The sequence below is a fragment of the Nylanderia fulva genome, unplaced genomic scaffold, assembly GCF_048542155.1.
Source record: "Nylanderia fulva isolate GAGA-0341 unplaced genomic scaffold, ASM4854215v1 Scaffold6, whole genome shotgun sequence".
Lineage (NCBI taxonomy): Eukaryota > Metazoa > Arthropoda > Insecta > Hymenoptera > Formicidae > Nylanderia > Nylanderia fulva.
The window spans coordinates 4,995,101-5,010,513 of record NW_028190698.1 but is presented as its reverse complement, the minus strand read 5'-3'; the positions used below and the strand labels follow the sequence as shown (position 1 = coordinate 5,010,513).

At 40.0% G+C, this 15,413-nt stretch overlaps 1 protein-coding gene and 1 long non-coding RNA gene across 5 annotated transcripts in view; one reads left to right on the top strand and one right to left on the bottom strand.

Annotated features, from left to right (window-relative positions):
* Positions 1-15,413, top strand: part of LOC114941718 (SAM and SH3 domain-containing protein 1) — a 310,795-nt gene that overhangs the window by 31,259 nt on the left and 264,123 nt on the right. The gene's annotated exons all lie outside the window — the stretch shown is intronic.
* The window catches only part of LOC114941725 (uncharacterized), a 124,044-nt gene continuing 111,710 nt past the window's right edge, over positions 3,080-15,413 (bottom strand). Inside the window, exon 3 of the long non-coding RNA XR_014925923.1 lies at positions 3,080-3,799. This is a non-coding gene — a long non-coding RNA (uncharacterized LOC114941725). The remainder of the gene's footprint in view (positions 3,800-15,413) is intronic.

The following is a 15,413-nucleotide window of genomic DNA, read 5'->3' as shown; positions in this document are numbered from 1 at the left end:
AAAAATGCGCGAGAGCGCATTAGTTTATAACGCGGCGTAGTGATTTGCAGCCTTTCACGAACAAAATTCTCTTCCTTCGAAGAACCGACGTGCTGGTGTATACGCGGTAAAACGCACACAATTGTAAACGTCGGAAAGAATCGTCCGGGGCGAGAAAATTTCAAAACTGCGCGAAATGTTACTTCTAACGATGTATTTGCGATTCGACCCGTCCCACCCATGTACAGACTGACCCGTTTCCCTTCGGCTGAAAACTTGACTGCCGGTGCGATGCAAAGTTCCGTCTTAAAATAGCAGCGTTGCGCCCCGGCATTTGAATAAAGACCGGAATTAAAGTCCGACCTTAATTTCGAGAACTGCAGCACAAGACGACGAGGATGAGGAGGTAGCAAACGCGAACGGGGAGGCCGCGCCTCGCGAAGAAGAGGCTCGCGCCCTTGCGATTTGCGTCTTGCGCTTCGGGCTCTCGCACGAGCCGCATATACGCACTCGCGGTATACGCGTGGTATATAATTAAAATTCGCAAAATCATACTTATTAAAATTAATGTCGGCGTATTACAATAAAGTATACAATCTCGTTTGCTAGCGCTGCGTTACTTTACGTTGCTTCGCTCGTATTCGCGCACCGTATAATTTTTTTCGTTCCGTTTTCTTTTTTTTTTTTTTTATTCGTGATAATCGCGCTGATGCAAAGGAGGATTGCGTGCCGCCAGGATAGGTTAAGGGCTTTACTTACCGTAGGAAGCGAATAAGGGTGCGAGACGGGGCAGAAGCAGAGAGACACGTGTATAAGGAGTATGTATATGCAGTGGGATAGGAGAGACCTCTTGTGTGCGAGGGACCAGAGACCGGATCACACTAATTAAATCATACTCAGAGCCACCGTATTGCTCAGGCTCCCACGTAGCATGTGATCTTGCGCGCTCTCGTTCAATAAGTTCCGATATTCCGTCCTGAGTATTTTATCGACGTACGAATTTGTAAACATGTCATCCCGCGAGATACCAGGTATATATATACATACCTGTATATGAGTAACGTTTCGTGAAAAATTGTTCGGCTATCATTATAACCGCCGTGAGACAAGCAAGTTTATTGAACAGCCTTCGAGAAGGCCTGAAATTACCGTCGTCATCGGAAACGTGAAGCGCGTACTGCCAAGCAGAAGGAGGTAGAAGTGTACTTTATTCGTTGCGTCCATGCGTACATCGTTCTCTGACTTTTTTAATTAAAACGTCGCTGCAGGTAGCGGCTGAACGACCTATGCATCCGCACTCTCTCTCGCATCCTCCGGACCGGCTTTTTTCCCCTGGCGTTGCAGTTGGCTAAAATCAAGTAACCCAAATTAATTAGTTTTAATAATTCATGAATCACGTTTGACTCGCGAGAGCGAGGCAGTTTGCTTCGTTTCTACGAGTAAATAACGCGCGGACAGTGGTACCGGAACATTTTTCTCTTGATTAAGCATTCATATCGCAAAACGAGTGATACTCACCTTTTGGTGTGTCTTTTATTTTCTCTTTCCCTCCCTCTCTCTCTCTCTTCCTGTATCCATTTTGTATATTTCCGTTTCACGCCGTCTCGCTCGCGCTATAAGCGGGTTTAGCATCGGTACTCTTCTGGCTTCAAGTTTTAATGGGATCGCAGTCGCGGACGATCTCGACGAGCAAGGTAACACGGGAAAAACTAATCCCTTGAAAATCCTACTGCTGTGTAGTGCGAGAATTACGCGGTCAACGAAGCATGCCGAACGCACTCCACTCGTATTTCCATTCAACGTCAGAGCGCCAGTTCCAATTACGCGACGCAATTGCACGCGCCAATTCGTGCTAAAGGGACTCTCGTCTCTCGCCAAATCGACGATGTAATCAAGATGTATCCGTTCCTGGACACTTTTTCTCGAGAACTCTCGAGATACGTATCGACGCGTTTTTAATATTGCAAGTTTTATTCAACGTTAACCTTTGACGTAAAAAAAAAAAATATTTTTCGCAACGCGATATTTTATAGGTAGTACTTGATATGAAATAACTCTTCAATAAAAATGTGATTTTCGACCTGCTGACTTAAAAACATTATGATTAATATTATTTATTTGTCTTCATTATATAGGGAAATGATCACTCTCGTTTGATTTAAATATTTTTAAATTTACATCACCGGTTTGACGCGTTCATAATGACTTGAAGATTATATTTAAGACTAGTCATCACATTCTTCATATCCTTTTTGTGTGAAATATGTTACAATTAAAATATTCCAAAATTTTTATGAGATTTATTTAATTAATAATTTTATGATAATTTGTGTGCACATATTAATTATATTAATGATTCTAATTTCCGTATAAAATATTTGTAGACACGCATGAGCAGATATTCGATTTTAAAATGTATATTTAAAATTATATTTTGAATAGATCTAATTTTCGAATAAAGACAAAGTCTTATCGTATCCCCTTACGATATATTTTCACAATTCGCACACGAGTAATATATATTTTAACACGACATAAAAAAATTACATCCCATGATCCTATCTCAAAATATCAAGCATAAACTTAGTCACACTCGTTGATATCAAAGCTCGAGACAGTCGCGATATATATCGTTTAACACATGCCGCGGTCTACAAGTTTGATCGTATACGTGCATATACATATTTCCTAGAATGTCAAGGTACGATAGTATGTGTCCGGAGGGATTCTGTGACCTGGCGAAATGTCTGCAGTCAGCGACGTGCGCGAGGAACGCACGAGAAAATGTGCGGTGAAGCGAGTGCAGAAAGCTGAAGATATAGAAGAGACGATACGGAGAGATTGTAATATGATAAAAGGAAGAACAATAGATATATAGAGAGCGAAAGAGAAAAGGCAGATGATATAAATTTGAGACGCGTGAAGGATAGGAACGCGCGATGTACCTATACAGATTCGCGCACACGCGTCAAAAGTTACGGATAGGAATTTTTTAATCACAGATTCCTGATGTATAATTTTCAATTAGGTCGACATTTTCTATGATTTTTTTCTTATATTTTGTTTTACATTTTTTATTTATTTATGCATTTATTCTCTTTATTCGTGATACAATAAAAGCAGCCGTCAGTTTATACGCTTGACAATGAAAAACTAGTTGTCACGGAGAGACCTATATTTTATTTAACGCGTCGTTGTTTAAAGACGATCAATTCAGGCCCTGTCTCGAGACATCTTTCCAGGCTCGCATCGCTGGAATGCGCCTGGCGCGGGAACGTCCAAGGCGCAATATTGTTTCTTTCGACGTTTTAATTGCTTTCCAGATGCCCGCAGCTAATCTGCGACGGAATCCACCCGTCCACCGTCTTCGTGCCATCGGCGGTAACGTCCCGCTACGGTTACGGTATCCGGGCGCACCGAATTCCACCTGCAAACTCATCTCTTGCCTCGCTCCCGTCTCTCGATGCACGTGCCCAAGCGAGGTCGGTCGCTTTCTCCCGCAGCTTATCCCCTAAGCGGCCCTTTAATTGGTCCAGGATCTTCTTTGTAATCCCGCGCGCACTCGCTTTCTCTCTCTCTCTCTCTGCGGAACTCTCGTCGATCGTCTCGGACGGTTCTTTTTCTCTCGCTCCAGTTTCTCTCTCATCTCCTCCCTTTCGGTACCACGCGACGACTCGTCTCCGATGTACGTGGCATACGAACCTGGGGGACCCACTGCGTGAGAAAGAGCGGATTCCGTGACGCGTAGCGGTGCAGAGTACGGTATCGTGTAGTGGCTCTTATTACGGCCGATGTGGTTTTCTCTTAGATTTCTTAACCCCTTAAGGAAAGAGAGAAAAAGTTTGTAAGCGCTGTTCGTGCGCTAGCGAAAGTCATATTACCTACCGCAAAGAAGCCACGCTCGAAATTTCCGCGATTATGAATCTTATGTGCAATTTTTACCAAGTCCGAACTCGATTGAGGCTGCATAATTTTACTTAAAGTTCTTTGCGCGAGGCTCTCGGTAAGCATCGGACGCAATTCGCGGTATTTTTAAATATAGTGTAATCTGTAGAGAGAGAATTTTCTCTTCAAATTTATCCTGATAATTATGGTAATCGTGGAACAATATTGGAATTTTCAGGGTAAATTCTAAGAGAAAATTCTCTTCGTGTAATTATTCGAACAGAGAAAAATACGACAGCATATATGTGTATTCTGAATAAAAATCTAATAGTAATTAATGAACTTCAAACACGACAGTAAATTAATATATAATAGTACTATAATAATATAATATAAAATATATGTATAATAGTACTAACAACAAAATATATATTTTTAAAGTCGACACACGATAATTGAATTATATTTCTGCTTATTATAAATGACGTATTGGCTCGGAAATATTCGACATTTCGTTTGAAGGAAACACACTGCAATCGTTGATCGACATAAAGAGCGAGTAAATACACAAATCCGCCTCGCAATACATCAAACTAAAGGAAGTCTGATCGGTGTGCCTTTTCTGTACCGAGTCGAGCAATATTTTCTTATCTTATTGAATGTGTCAGCGTCGCGCGCGGGCACAACCAACTTTATTCGCTGATTCATTCCGCTCGAGACCAATTTCTCTAGAAAGCTCGTATATAGGTATACGTGCAGGTACGCGTCGTGCATTTCGCGAAAACGACGGTCACGCACGGTTCGTCGCCAAGTGTCACGCTAACGTCTTGCACTCATTTTATTCTCGATCCCCTTTCTCTCCTAAGTACGCTGATCGGGTCCAGCCTCGCCGAGAACACCTCGGTCGTTGCACGCGGCGCCCGACTCGGTTCCGAATAAATCACAAGGCCTAAAGGAATCTCGCTTGCGATCTCGTTTTAATGCAAACCGTCTTTCCTGGTCGCCTCTCATTTTCTCCTCTCCGTCTTTCTCCCTCTTCTCTCGAGAATCCTCTGTCTCTCTCCTTCCTCTCTCCTTCTTCGCCTCTCACGACGCCCGGACGCGTCCTCTATATTTCACCAGTCGGCTGGGAAAGAAAGATAAGGTGCTAATGTCAGATACTATTTCAATATAACTGCGTATTCGCGTCGCGCGAGAGGTGAGAGAGAGAGAGAGAGAGGTTGCCGAAGCAGAACCAGGGGGAGGAAAAAACGAGACATCCACCGACAGAGAGAAAGCTCTATATCAGGTGCCCAAGATACCACCGCGAATGTGCGCAATTCTTCGCCACCGTAAATGGAGGGTTAGGGAACCGCTCTAGCGCGAGGTGGGCGAACAGACGACGAGGACGATATCAGGTTTTGCGCGTGTACGCAATGCCGTCGTCGTCCGTCTCTCCCTCTCTTCTCCCCTTTTGTCTTCGTCCTTCACCTCGTCTTCTTCTTCTTCTTCTCCTCCGTTCGCTGCCCCCTCGACTCGTTTCTCACGCTCGCCATGGGTAGACCGATCGCAACATTCGGCCCTCTTCTTCGTATATGTATACCTCTACCTACCTATCTACATACCTATTCCCGATCTACTTGGTCGTGCGAGGGCACGGGGAGCTGGACTTAAGCCCGTTAAATGGAATTAATAAGCTTTACTATGCATGCACCAGCCCGTGAAATACGATACCGGCTGGCGGGCTCGTTAGGACAACGGGGGAAGGCTTTGTGCCTTCAAGGCTAAATCCCCTACCCCTCGTAGGTCACTCCCCTTTCATCCCCCCTTCTATCCTCGTCGCGGGTATTTATCAATGCGGATGACCGTAATTTCACTTGCATCGTCTAACGTTAATGATTATTTTTTTTTTTTTATTTCGGTTATTAATGTGTAATTTCTTTTTTATAATATATATATAATTTTTCTTGTATAATCTCGCAGAGAGAAATAACAATGGTTTTTTTACGTAACATATCAAAAATATAATTTGCAGCGGCGGACGATAATAATCAACCAACACGCGAAAGTGAAATAATTGGATAGCAACTCAGGTTGTTTGCAGAAAGGATTTGTATACATTCGAGAACTTAAATCTTCTACCCCTGTCGATGTCTCTCCTCTTTTTCTCTTCAATTTTCGCTCACACCCTCCCTTCTCAATGCACACACCTGGCTATAATTTCATCTACATAGCCTATTAACGTTGATAACTACTTTCCTTATCTTCATTAATTACTTTTCTTATATTTCCCTCGTATAGTCACGGAGAATGAAATTTACGTTGACTATTTTTATATGCCGTCGAAAATGGAATATTTTATGGAGGTAGACGATAACAATCAATCATCGCATAAACGTCAAGTAATCCATGAGATATTTGTCAAGTCCCGACAATATTGAAACTTTGTTAAAAAAAAAAAAAAAAAAAAAAAAAAAAAATGCGTGCACACGATGTCAGAGTTTCGTTATTTTCCGAAGCTCATCTTTTTTTACACAATAGCATATATTTCATTCTTCGTAACCAAGCTCGCTCATGCGCATGTGCGCATATACAATAGTGTTTTTTGTTATCAACTGCAACGATCATCGATCGTAACACGATCTCAGGTTTTAATTACAAGTGAGGATCGCGTTTTTTAGTCAATTTATCCGTCACAAAATTTTGCCAAGACGCTTCAACCTTTTTGTTGTACGAATTTTTTTAACACAATCGTATCGATCTCGGGAAGGAATCCGAGAGAACACAAATCAAGTAGAGAGGCACGCAGCGATTCGCATTACCGCGAGATTACGAACAGTCCGAACAAATGTCCGAACAAATGTCTTTCGGATCTAAACCAGCTTAGAAAGTTTTCTTATTCCGTACAGGAGTGTGTTGTATCGCGAACTTTCCCGAGCTTCCCGGAGAGGCTTGTCCGAGTTTCATTCGCTATGCAGTCGGCGTATTTCAGTTATCCGCGCGACTTCGGCGGCGCCGCCCATGAATTGGCAGCCACGTGGATTTCCGTGCCTTTCCGAGGAAAAGCCGCGCCAAGGGAAGGAAAACCAACCCGAACTTCAAACCACCCGAATTCGCACAATCCCGGCCGACGCGACGCGACGGCCTCGAGAGAAACTTCTCGCTCCCGCGTCGACGGTTCGAAGTCACGTCGCGATTCCATCTCGCCGAGAGAGACGAATCGTTCGTTGCGCTTTTTGCGCGACGAACCCACCTTCACCTCGGCGCTTCCCTCCCCGTCTCCTTCCTCCTTCCCCTAGCTTTTTATCGTTCCGCCGCGCATTTCTGCGCTCTTTGCTGTTCTCTAGATTGCCCGCGTAACCCCCGCCCACCCTTCGTCCCCCCTGATCCTTGTAGACTTTACAGAGTTTTTTTGCAGTACCCCTCGTTCATCCCCTCATCCCTCTTTTATCCTTGGTCGTCTCGTGTTTGCGATTCCTGCCGCGATCCGGCGCGAAAATAAAAAGGAGCAGGCGTATGAAAATATGGCCGGGCGAAAATGACATTTTTTTGGCGAATGTGCAAAGTGAGCCGTAGTCGAAGAAAAATGAATCGATAAACTTGAGGTATATCGTAGTGTTTTCCCCGATTTGCATGGGTGTGTATATAGGTTCGTATGCGCAACTTTTCCGGTTGAGATTTGTTACATTTGCGGAAAAAACGTGCGCACACAATGGAGTTACAGCGCTGCAGCATATTTTAGAATTCTCGATGTGTTTTTGTTGTTTTCGAGGAAATCTGTGCTTCGTTTTTGAAACAAACACTTGCTGTTTACCGCGATTCAATACGGAATTTTTGTATTTTTTTCGCGAGCATATCTTTAACTTTACAGCGCGAATAAAAATGAGATATGGAAATGTCTCATTTTTTCAGATATTATAATATTATTTTTTTTTTAATGTTTAGATAACAAAAATAAAAATTATCTTTGCTAACTTTTATAATTTCTCTTTATTTTATGTAATTGAGTATTGCGCGATTACCGAACTTTATTTTGGCAGAATGTGATAATTGTATTGCATCACAGAATATAAGAAACTCTATATCACGTTGAGAGAAATACTACATTTTGAAATCGTTCATAAATTCGTCAACATTTTTATGGTCGGTATTTTTTTTCTAGTCGTGATTTAAATGCAAAAAGAATCCATTTCTACTACAGTTTTTTCGATCAATACTGTAAAAATTTTCGAACAGCTTTGTATATACATTATAAATCTTTCGGCATATGTATATGTTACTATGCATACATATACACGGAGAAGTTTTATCTGTTTTCGGAGTGATAAACATTTAATCCAATACATTATAAGCTTCCTCTTGCGTAAAAGTACGAAACTACGTGAAACGAGTCTACGATAAAGATATGGGAAAGGGACGGTAACGTCGCAAAAATACTGCTATTGATTCCTGCTTGCAAGCTCATTGCTCGATACTATCGATATATATCGATCTCAGTTTAGTCATTTCTATTTTCATTGCCAAACTTTTCTCTTCATCTCTCTTTCTTTGTGTCTTGAGACAACGAAATTATTTTTTGATATGTCTGACAAATTATATAATTTTTTTATTAAATTTATAACTATAGTAAGTAGAAAAAATTAGCAAGTATTAAATATGTCAAATGAAATTATATATTTTTTTATAATTTAAAATATTACCTTTAAAGCTAGTTTCATACAAAAATATCGATTAACTTTAATCGTAGCTTCATTTATTTATCGCTTTTATATCTAATTCTATTGTTAAAACGGGATAAATAAATTCCATGAAACATTAAAACTTTCTAACAACGTTACATATTAATCACATTGATTTGATTCCAACCGCACGAGATACCGCTCCGCGTGTAATCAGATCTTTCGTGCATCTTGTGTTTCCATCACGGGAGATAGAGAGAGAGAGAGAAAGGAGGTGGTATATCGTGACGGTGGACCGTTTGCCGAATCCGATAACCCTTTCAGCGAATCGAAAGACTTAATCAGTTGTCCGTGCAGATACGGACGAAATACCACCGGGGATGCTTTGCTGCCTCGATATACATGTATACCGAGTCCGAGATTGAAAATTCGCAGTCTTTTAATGCAAGACAATGCAACGTGCGTGGTATATATAGGGTCGCGTGTTCGAGCATGCCGAGCGTGCAAAGCGCATCGCGCACCGCTACGTGCCCGCCAATAACAATAACAATAACAATAACTCCGGTTATTTTGCATACTCGAATAATCGGACGCCACCTCTGCGCCTTCCTACCCATCCTGGACCCTCTCTTTTCCCGATGCCGCCTCCACAGCCAGGCTTGGAGCTGGCTCGCACGCTCCGTCTCGGAACCGACGCATCTCGCTTTGCTTGGCAAGTTACCAGAAATTTATTTGCTTGCCAACGAACTCGTCTAAGTCCATTGATTCCTCCTCCGAAGCTCCTTCGAGAGCTTCGAAGAGATTTACCTACCCGCCGTTTACTTGGAGCTGCTTTTGATGTTGCTATTATCGATCCGTCTCGCAAAACCGGATGACCCCCAAAGCGAATAGTGCGACTAATAGTAATCTTTACCATTATCGCGAATTTCAATAGCTTTAATAGCCTATACTATTGAAACGTCGAATGTTGTTGGCCCGCGGATTGGAAGAGTGAGAGAGAGAGAGAGAGAGAGATGTTAACTCTCTGGAGAGATGTGGAGGAGCGCGCGTTTCATCTTTTATTTTAATTAAGAAAAGCTGTGAAAGTGGAACATTGAAAGAACTATTTCTATTCGTTCATTATTTTAATTGTATTTTTTTAATTAAAAGCCTTGTGATACCAGATAATTTAATTGTGACAGCTGTAGCGTAAATGTCGATTTTACATCTCTTTCAATAGATGTATAAATTAATTATTTATGAGGACATTCGATGAGTGTGAAATCACTCTCTTTATTTCTCATTTGAGAATTATTTTTACCATTTTTAGGACCATAGTCTGAAATTCCTACAGTATTGATCAATATAATTCTTCAACGAGATGACTCTCTCTCTCTCTCTCTCTTTGTAAGTATCATGAATAACAAAGCGGACCGTAATCAGACGTAGAAGGTATGATGACGATGTCATAAAGTTTTCGTCCATGACGTACATATGTATATGCATGTCGTATATACAAAAAATGTTCGCAAGAACTTTAGAGATGAAATAATTTTAACTCCTATTCCCTTTTCTGGAACTGCTCTTCCGTGTGTATCCCCTGTCCCTTGAATATTATTTTAAATATAAAATGCCGGAGCGCTTTTTTGCGCTATATAGACGCTCACATTTCGCGAAACTTTTCTCGCGTTCTTAATTAAGAATTAATTAATTAATTCTTTCTCATGAATAGGCAACGCGATTTTGCGCGCTGCGCACCAAAAATTTTTACCATCGTTAATCTTCCTTTCAATGTGACGAGAATTTATTGAAATTATTTTTAGAGAAATATTCTTCGCGTATATTATCCTTCGCTTTACCAGACGAAAATCAAAGTGCGCCGGTTGACAGTTTTCGAAATGTAAGCGCACGTAAATGCACGTTAGAGATACGACGCACAATCCCCTGTTTTCACGCAATTGCGTGACTAAGCGCATGTTGCTAATTACGCTGACAGCACTCGCACGAATTGCAATTAAAATTTCGTTTCGTAGCGAAGCGTAATAGCGCGCCAGCGGATTTGGTATATCGCCGCGGCGCGGCGCGGCGTTTTTTAATCCGGCGAATCGCCGCGGCAGCTGCCGACTCGAACTAATTAAGCTCTCATTTGGCCGCAAACGCACGGACACGGCCGACGTTTTAAGCGATTGCTCGCCGCGTTCTGACATTTCGCCGCGCAGAACCTCTCGAATTATCGAGAACAGCTCTTGGTCCTTCAGTTTCGCTTGGGACATGTATTTCGATTGGTATTGGACAAATACCGCTGGTGGGTCTCGAATTATTATGCAATATTATGCAATGCATTTGTAACATCCTTGAGGGAGAACCGCTCGATCGCGTATGATATTTAACCGCCGTCACGAAACGGGATAAATGGGAATGTGCGAGGTGGCCGTTAATGATCTATTACGATAAACCGCTTATTACGGCTTTCCGGAATGGGAATCGATACCCTTCTTTGTCGAGCTTGGAAATTCTCCCGATCCTAAATGCTTCGTGCTTCCTGTACAAATTGCTAAGGCGGAAGGAAGAGATCTTTCATAAAGATATAGTTGAGGAGAAAGAGAAGAGATGTGCTATCGATACAGTGATACGTTTTCGACGCGTAAACGATGTTGAACATTATATTTTACACAAATATGGGAGAATAGTACATTGAGTTTTCTGATTTTATATATATATATATCTGATTGAATATATAATATACGTATTAGTGAGTTTTGCTATTTATTATATTATTTTCTAATACAATTGATTTTTGATATATTTTTAACATGTAATTATTTTTCAATTTTTTTGGAGCATTAGAATATATTCAAATAATAGAATAATTAATAAAGCTTACTATAAAAGTGAGAGATATTTCACATTTTATTTTATTTTAATATTTTATTTGTACGATACATTTCTATTATGCGATCAAAAGTATTCATATATACAAAAAAAACATTAATCTCTTTTTATCTGGAATTTCGCAAAATATGCTATATTTCAAGAGCTATTGCATCGAAAATGAACATCGTAATCTGACGCAAAATTCGTCCCACTTAGCGCGATCGCTCGCTATTCATTTTGAAAAGGGGGCTTTATATCGTCGGGCGGCTTATATATTTATAAAATGCCGTACCTTTCTTCAAAGTGTCAAAACACGAACTGTGCAGTCCCAATAAAGCGGACGAGCCGTAATGAGATTAACGTTTCCGCGTGTACCCGGGAATATCTGCCGGGGAGCTGCGGGATCGGGATGCGAGATTCGTGCGGCCATCTCGGGGCTTTTTGACAACGATAAATAATCGGATCAGGAGCGCGATCGGGGACTTTGTGAGTCATCCCGCTGGGGACAATCAGACGCCCGGGACCATTGTACGTCGAGTCGTTTTTCCTTCGCTGCATTCTCGCCCCGTTTGATCCTGGCCTCTCTCCTCGTGCGTGCAGGGAAAAATAATAATGAAGCCGCACGTGTCCCGATCTAACTGTGACTTTAGCAGGCGACGGTGCGTCCCGTCGAAGGGTGGGCGCTTTTTTTGATGAAATGACAGACGGCGGTTAGTCTAATTGCGCGCATTCATTTATTGCATGCCAATTAGACGCTGCCCGATGTTGTTGTCTGTGCTTTTTCAAATCTGGAAATCGCTCTGTAAAATCTAATAATTAATATATTTGTTAGATTTAATAATATAAAAAAAGTCGTGCATTTAATATATTATATATTTAAAATATATGTTTATATATATTTTAAATATACAATCTAATAATTAATATAATACATGGATAAAATGTAATTATCTCTGAAGTAATAAACTAAATTCATATCCTATTTTCATTATTAACGCTCAGAATTGATAAAGACGAAAATAGATGTAAATGAATTATTCAACTTTCACGTTGAAACCGTACAATTGATAATAATTAATTATAAAAATGGATTATAAAAAATGTTATTAGATGAGAGATTTGCAACGATTTGCATAGCTTTAACAAATGACAAGAAGATGAAACATATAGCGGTTGTTTCATTTTGTTAACTATTAATGCTCAAGATTTGCATGACGGTAATGGCTCATTAAAAACGAGAATTTTCATATATCTTTATTCAGTGAAAGATTTTTTCTCCAAATTATCTCTATTGTCACGGGAAATCATTAAATACAACGCGAGCATTGGCAAGGAAATATTAACGGAATAAAGTGAATTAAGTAGACGCTGCGCTATATTAATTGCTACGATCTGATTGCGCGTAATTAATTACCCGCGGTTCAGTCGCGAGATATTATCTATCAAGACACGTATATATATATAAATATATATACGTACAGTTTTATATAGTATACACGGTATTTCGAAACTGTCGCCGTGTTATGAAAAACCAAGGTCTTTTTTAATAAAGTGCACACACGTGTATAATATTTTGTGTCAGAGACATAAAACCTGTTTTCTTCTTTTTTTTTCCTTTAACATATGTATAATTATTCATAAATATAAGCTTGAGGAATAAAAGCAATTTAATAAATTAAATTTTAATTAAACTTTATTTCTGCGATTGTATAAGAAAACTCTGCTAGATTTCTCTAATTAGTATGAAGCAAGATGTAATATATTAACGACCATTTAATTTACGTGTGACACTTAATATGATTGAAAGTTAATATTCGAAATTATGAAGTCACAGTTGAATGATTTTCTAATAAAATTATATCCGTAAAGCAAAGTTGGTGGCAACTTTATCAAAAGAATCAGCAATTGATAGGTTGTATGTGTTTGCGCGGTATCATTTTGTATAATTAAGTAGTTCCATCTTTCCAGAGAAGGAATGAGGCTTATCTCTGGGAATGAATCGGGCATTAAAACTGAACGGACTCTTACGTTAATGCATTTATTATCTCTTTAACGTTGTTGCCGCGATCAAAACCTCGATTAATCGACGCAATCACGTCTCGCGCATCGATTTTATTTCAGTGTGTCGGACGCTCTCTTTCTCTTTCTCCCTTATTCTCTCATTCACTTGCACAGTATACACTTGGGCCAAGTGCACGCTCGGTGCTCACGCTGAATTGTTATGTCTCGTAGACAATAGGAGCGGGTCGAGTACAAATTATCTATCTGGGTCGGTGACGTTTGTGCGATGGCCCATGCTTTCAGCTGATATCGAACGCTCGCCATGTGGATTTCGTTAAATAGAGAGCACTTTGTTTTAATCGAGAGACTGATACATACGACATGGAAGCATTTATATACAAAGCATTCAAATATGTTAATCAGTAATATGAATAAAAATTTGTTGTATTGTTCGGAAATATTCGATGTATATATTCACTCCAGATGTATAGTATATTCTAATATATTTTAATTTCTCTCTTTCTTTCTCTTATTATTACGCTTTACGCTATATGTATATTTTGAAATAAATTTTAGGAATTTTTTTGACAGAGTTTGCGCGCGATATATCAAATAATCTGCGAACGAGTAATAAATTCGATATCCTTTCTATCTGTCTTTATTAATTTTTTGTTCTTTTATTACTCGTACCTTTTTTTTACAGCAGACTATGAAACTGTTAGTTACGTCATTGCTAGTGATATTTGTGTATGTGAGTATATTGTAAGTTTTATTATTTTATGAAGCTATCACTCACATTTTTAAACTGTACGGTAATTTAAAAAAATGAACAAAAAGAGCGAGAGAAAATCATTTATCGATAACTTTGCCAATAAAAGCGACTTTAATGATATCAACAGATAGCGGAGAAATTACGCGGTGCATCGTTATCTCGTCATTTCGTTGTCTTTATTAAGTCGCTGTATCGACAGAATGATTTATCTTCACTACCGTCACTATTCACGCGCACAATGTTGCGTTATACGTGCTACATAAACGTCATCGCATAACAATAACGTCGTCGAATCGTTATCGATATTCCCAAAAATGTGTCACAGCTTTCGATCATGTTTAAAAAAAATCTATACCGTAGTAATGCGCGAAATAGCCTATGCGGGACGAGTCGATCTATCGTGATCGTTGCTTGACGCGATAGGAGAGAATCGCGCAAGGGTAGAAGAAAGAGATAGGAAGCTAACTCGGCAAAGGGTGAAAGAGAGAGAGAGAGAGAGAATCGGGGACGGGGGCAAAAGAGCGCGATGTGAGGTTATATGGGGTGTTGTCGAATCGTCGCGTCAGTGCTGCGTGTTTTAATTTGACGTCACTCAGCGCGTCAGTTCCATCTGGTGTTGCGAGGACTCTCCTCTCGTCTCGTCCAGGACACGCCAGTCACCAGGATTTAATATCAAACCACCCCGCTCGTTCTCGCGGCGGTAGAGCTCGACTCTTTCTGTATTCTCTCTCATCTCCCTCTGTGTTCCCCTTCGAAGATCTCGATGATGGATTTTCCACTCGTGCGAACTGATGATGCGTTAGTCCAGTCGTCCAGTAAGTCGTAGCGCATATAATCGTCCATTCAAAGGGAGGAATGACTCTGTTCATTGTATTCTTCCATATCAAAATATTTCCAAGTCTACCTTGGAAATTTCACATTATTCAATATCTAATGTCATTGTGAATCTATTCATGAGCACGATGCAAATTATGTCTTAAAGGTTAACGAGAAAGGTAAAAAAGTCCAATTAGAAAGCACTGCCTTTTAATTAAGATTAAATTCAGTAATTTCAGCAGAGATTATAAAACCATCAACTAAGTTATAATCATCCTGTCTTTATAATGTGTTACTCATTCAACGCGCTACTCTAGTACCTATTAATTAAATATCCAAAAATATTATATTGATGTCAGTATATAACTATGAAAATTGGAATCTTTATAATGTATTCAAAGATACGAAAAGGTATTTTCCTGCCGATGAAGAATTTCATTAATTAATTT